The sequence below is a fragment of the Rhipicephalus sanguineus genome, chromosome 2 (assembly GCF_013339695.2).
Source record: "Rhipicephalus sanguineus isolate Rsan-2018 chromosome 2, BIME_Rsan_1.4, whole genome shotgun sequence".
Classification (NCBI taxonomy): domain Eukaryota; kingdom Metazoa; phylum Arthropoda; class Arachnida; order Ixodida; family Ixodidae; genus Rhipicephalus; species Rhipicephalus sanguineus.
This window is the reverse complement of record NC_051177.1, coordinates 150940949-150947191: the sequence shown is the minus strand read 5'-3', so window position 1 is coordinate 150947191 and position 6243 is coordinate 150940949.

Sequence of the window (6243 nt, the reverse complement as noted above, 5' to 3'; positions counted from 1 at the left end):
TTCCACAGTCGCGTTGATAAGCGCGACACCTACTCTCATCAGGCCGTAAATAACATGTTTTATTGCGATATCAATTTTATGTACACTGTCGGTCAGTTTTCACCGTCGCTATAGCCGTCGCCGTCATGTCCCGGATATGTACATGTATGTATATATAAATTAAAGGCAGAACGAAAAATAAATCAGAATAAATAACTTCCGATGCCCGTCACCGGGATTCGAACCTGCGATCCCTCGCTCCTCACCGCACCGCGTTAGACAACTAGGCCACGCGCCATCCGTTTGAAACTGAAATGCTAACGGCGAGCTATTTATATGCACCATTTACTGCTGGCGGTATGCAGAGCTCGGGGGTGCTTCAGCGTGGGCTGTATCACCAGTGAGATTACCCGAAGGGCGCGCTTTAAACAACGCTCCTAGACTTTGCTTCATTGTGAAGACTGCCCTTGAGACGCGCGCTAAAAAGTAGCCCATTTCTGTACCACCGCGTGGCAGGAGGCCTGGATTGGTCACTCAACGCGCCGCACTTTAAAGAAAAAAATACATCCAAGAGCGTTTGGTTGTAGCGCGCTGCTCAAATACGAAGACTTAACAACTGTGACATTTGTTTGTTTGCGTTCGTCCTGCGTATACCTGTGCGTCCGTTTCAAGCGTCCTTCCTTGTGTTTGAGCAGCGCGCTGCAAGTGTCGAGCTGTGACCGTTGTTAGTTCGCGCTCGTGCTCTTTGCGTCCTTTTCCTGCGTCCTCTGCGCTTGAACGACGCGCTGCAAGTATCGAGCTGCCTGCCTTTTTTTTTCTTTGCGACAATCTAATTTGTTGCTGTCGCATTCACTGCTTCGCCCTTACGGCGAAACTATGACTTTTTTATAGTTGCACATTACAGGTCGAGTATTGAAGTCGTTATTAGAACTGCCGATTATCGCAAACATGTGAACATTTTGCCCTAGGAGTGCCCATCTTTTTAGAGAAGGCCTCAGTACTCTACATGAAGGTTATCCGAATGACTGTATATTTAAGTATTTCTTCCAGACTTAGCAGTGAGTGATGCAGGCACCAAGGATGGTGGCCCGGCTGCCTTTTCCCCTGAAATCTAACTGTTCTTCTATCCCTCTGTTCTCATCAAACTGACAAGTGCGGCAGGATGGACAGGGTTGTAAGGATGCTTTACTTGAAATCAGCAGCGCGTAAAGATACGGTGGCGATATGAAAGATACGTAGAAATGACAAGCGCTTGTCCTGTGTATGCTCTTCCTTTTGCCGCCATATTTTAGATGCGTAGCAGCTCTTTGACTAGCCTGTGTAACGCTCTCCGTCCGTCCGCACAAACGCGAGGCAACGCGCTTCCCTCGGCGCAGGTGTTGGAGCGGTGCGAAGTAGATCACGCCGCAGCTCGGCGTTGACGTCACGCACCCCTCGCACGCTTCCCTCGCATGTGCGCGCGTACGTCACTCTCTCCCTCACCCGCCGGAGCGCCCGCAGCTGCCGGCTCCAACGCCCGCTCACCTCCCGTGTCTGCGTTTCAAACAAATGTTTACACCAGTAAACACTACACCGAGTTTCGCTTCACACGAATCTTCCAGCGCTCACCGCAGCACCCGCGTTAGCGCCGTTCAACCCGCGACGCCACCCGTGCGCAACGCTGCTGCTTCGCATCCCATCAGCGTTCCCTTCGGGGAGATGGTCCAATTTTTTTTTATTTCTTTTTCATACGTTGCTTATTCTAGCTCTTGTCAATGTTTCTGATGGACATATTTCTCCCAACAGCTCCAGTCACCCGCGCACTTGGCATCAAACTCACCTTGTTAACCCGCCACGTGCACCATCCTCCACCCAAGAAAAACGTTCTCGCTGCGTGCCTGGATGTACCTTATTAAGTCATGGATTTGGACACCAGATATCAATGCACCCGAGCTTGTGGAAAATTTATAACTGTATGGGCAGGCGACCGAAGTGTGAAATGATTCGACGAACAGCTTGACACTTTTACAGCAATTTTATTGTGAATAACGAAGAATTCATTCACAGACGGAAAACCATCCTTGACAGAGGTTTATGCGACGTCGTCAAAACTCGCTCTACAGTTGCACTTGCATTCCCAGCCCAAATCACTATAAGAGGCCGCAGCAACTTTTTGAAGAATGTTTTGAAGAGCTCCCCAGTGCGGGCGTCGGCGTTTTTTTCTACACGAGTTGTCCACACTGTGTGAAATGTGAAAGTCGACGTAAGCAAAAACCCAATCATAGTGTTCTTTGTATAGTCATTCTCTGTAAAATGTAAAGAACATACCAGCAACCTGTCGCTTGGATTGCTGCTGCCTTTCCCCTGCAGTCCTTGGCCAGAAATATTCTTCAGCCACGCTTCCCGGCGCTGTTGACAGCAGGGGAATTCGTCATACTTCACAGTAGCGTCTTTTCTAACGTTTGAGTCGCACAGTGGCACAAACAGCTTCAGGTCATCGCATCGCTTGAAAAAACGGTCTGCCACGCACGCACACACCACAGAACCCTACCGAAGCGCAGGAAACACGAGCCAAGCTGCTCACACACATGATCACACCAAAAAGCACGCATGAAAGCCCACGCATAAGTGCTCATGCAACCACATTCTAGCACTAACCGGCGTTTGCATTGTGAAGCGGAACAGTGACATCTTCACCAAAAACAGCGTCCGCGACTGTCAACTCAGCCGAGACGCGCTCACCCATTGACGTCGACGCAACGCAACAGGCCGCACTTTTGTTTTTATGTAGTGGCCCTGTATATACGATCTCTCCCGCGATCTTCAAGAGCATGACAGGGTCTCGCAGAAGACGCAGTTGATGTGGTCACACGCCATCTGCGAGCCTTTTATGGGAAATTAGTGCACAGAAAATGTAGAAAAAGCACCTTCAGTGACTGCTAATATGGTTCTTTTTACTTCTAATAAAATTCAAAAGAAATAGGTCAGAGAACGAACTATCTTTAGACTTTGTTTAAGGGTAATTAGCCTCAATAACGACATTAGGAGGTCAATATCGGTATTTTCGTTGTAATCTAGGGAATTTTCGGTGGTTCAATCTGGGGATACAGCGTTAACTTAGGTTGGCATCACTCATTCCGACGTTCGGTGACTAGCGGCCGTATAATGTACTTTTATTCCGTGTTCCGTATTCCGTTTTCCCTGTTACGTCACGCTTGAGGCACCGCCCACGGCGGAAGCCGCGATGTTTTTCGAATTTGGCCAATAAAAAGCGCTCGTAGCCGCCCATAGCTTGTTGAGCAAGACAAGTGCGGCAGTTGGCGTTTTTTACGTAGGAATTCTGGGGAAATCCCTAGTATTTTGTAGGTATTTTCGGGGAGAAAATCTAGGGGCTTTAGTGACTTTTTGGCTGAGGGCCGCAAAGGGGCCGTATACCTCGTTTATTTCGTCCGCGAGCGTGTGACAAAAGAACAATTGTACGTAAATGAAAATAAATTTGTTTTATGAGCTTCTGGTGCTAAGGTTAATGAAGTGTATTGCAAGGGGGGAGATCGAGCGGCCGTGGTATTGCAAAGTAAACGCAAAACAAACGTATTTTGAGAGTCGTAGCCACATGGGTGTTGCTTTTGCATTCAATCCAAGTCGCTTAAGGCGGCCGTTGCGAGAAATACAGCTGATCGTCTCTGCGAGCCGTGTTTTCTGTTCTGTCACCTATAATGCTGCGAAAAGAATGTGATCGCGACTACCGGGGAGTATTTTCGTCGCAGAGGAATATCGGAAGCTGCGAAGAGCAAGGAAAACATGGAATTCTAGCCGCAAGGTGAGTAAACAATGCTGTTACCGCGTTATGTTTACTTTGCTTTGGTCCTTACAGGTAGCGAAAAAAAAAATCGTTATGAACTGGGGAAGCCTGTACTTCTATCGTCTGATATCTAGTAAGCTTCACCTTTTGATTTCATGAACGATAGTGCGTGAGCGAGCGTAGTTACAGCGTACATGGACGTGCACATTCAGTTGTTTCCCCTGTGCATTTTACGTACATTTCTGCTGAATCGAACTTGCACAGAAGAAACTTGTTGCGTAAAACATTTGCGTTAACATGCACACCACGGTGTTTCATTTGTGATGATATAACGAATAGATTTGATCAGCATAATTGTTGTAGACTGCAAAGAACTGTATCATATATGCTGCATTGGTTTACCGCGTTGCGGCGAGAACTCTGAAAAAAAAAAAAAAAAAAAGAGGGGGAAATTTACGGAGCCACCTGTCAGGCTGTTCCAGCAGCGGCGGGCCTGTTTTTGGTATGTGTGACTAGAAGTGCTACGAGTTTTTCGCCAAGTTCCGAGTTTTTTTTGCCACGTAAAGGAGGCTCAAGTGTGAAGACTTAACGATGCTACTTTGAAGTGCTTGTACCGAGGTTAGGAAGAAGCGGAGTCAATTGGGGGTCACATTTTCATGGAACAAAAATAAGTGAAACCAACACTTCAAATCTATTTGACTTCCTGTGGTTGGGCCCTGGTTTAAAGATATAAATAACAAAAAACGGTTCGATTTTTTCTCCAGCTCAATGACAAATTCCTTGTCATCGCTGCCTATCCGAATCAAACCGATGGAGCATTAGTTTGGTTTCCTGTGTGTTCTTGCATTAAGTGGCCTGTAATACATTGTGAATTTTTCTAGCTGCAGCATCCGGAGCTTGTCGATGAAGTGAGAGGCATGCGTTCGGCTACCTAATGCATCGCAGGCACTCTCTAACATCTCCTGGCTGCCATTGGGCCTGGAGTTCCCCAGTCTTCACTGCTGCTGTAGCCACCTCGTCGGCCATGAACATTAGGACTTTATTTCCGTTTTAACTTGTCTTCCTTTTTCTGTTCTTTGTTTCGTGTTTCTTTACTTGCGTGTCATCTTTTTGGTGGGACAAGTGTAGTGCATAAGTGTTTTTAAATCGATACTCCACTTTCTTGTGGCAGTGTGAGCACATCTTCACAAGTTGCTTTGATATGTGATCGTCAGCCTTCTGAAATGATGCACACAACACATATCATGTGGCGTCATTTCATGCGGCAAGCCTGTAAGCATAGCCTTTCTCTCCAGTGAAACTGACACTGCAAGATTTCGTGGCAGTGCTTGCTCTTCATAAGTTTTTTGACATGTGCTAGTCAGCTATCTGAAATGATATGCAGACCACGCTTGACTGTACACCAAAGGACTGTAGTTGTCACTCGAATTAGGAATGTATATGACACAAGTGTTTTTACAAGAGAGGAGAAGGAGAGAAAGGAAAGGCAGGGATGTTAACCAGTCTAGAAGGACCGGTACGCTACCCTACACTGGGGGAAGGGATGGGGGAGATATAAAGATAGAGAGAGAGAGAGAGAGAGAAGGAGTTGTACTAAAGGATGATATGCCTGTTTGCCACTCACAGAAGATGCTTTTACACTAAGCAAAACAATTACACAATCCGTTTTGAAGCTGCAGTCTGTGTCTGAAGTCTGTGTCCTTTTTGAAGCTGCAGTTGACTTTTGCGTGGGTCACAGCTATCAATCCTTTTGCAAAGTTATACCCTCGAAAACCAAACATATACTTTTTTTGCAAACAAATTAGGCCAGTTACATTGCAACATGCATTTTACATTTATGTAATGTTGACGCTATATCTGTAAGAAAAAGCTTTGCTATTGCTATTCAGGAAAGCATCCCGTCAATTGCACAGGTGTGTTTTGCACACTGTATACATTGGTTTGTCTTGCTGCTTCATGTAATACCATTGTTATGCAACTGTCCTTTCTTATAAACGTTGACAAACAGCAATCTTGTTAGGGGTACTATACTGCTCTGTAATATATCTGAAATGCATAGCTGTGCGTACAATTGCCCACGTACCTTGCGATTCGTACACTGTGCACATTTCATGTGTCCCTCTTTTTTTTCATGCGGTACGATTGGATGCAGCAATAAACAGAGACAACATGTGCCGAACTTAAACCAAAATTTGAGGTGTGCAGACATTGTTTACAGTATTGGTCCCTGCCACACGAGACCACAAAGGTGCACCTTGAAACGCATATAACGCCTTTAGCAACGCAATATGTCTATAGTAGAAAGGCAAGCTGATGTCATCTATATTTGCATTATAGTAGTCATTAATTACCCATGCAGTACGATGTCACACTGTGCTTCCTTCAGCATGATGTTTCCTGTAACTTGTGCATGTAATAGATGTCAGTAATGCTTTAAAAACATGACACTGCAGTTTGACAATGTATGTTTATTTACAGAAAGT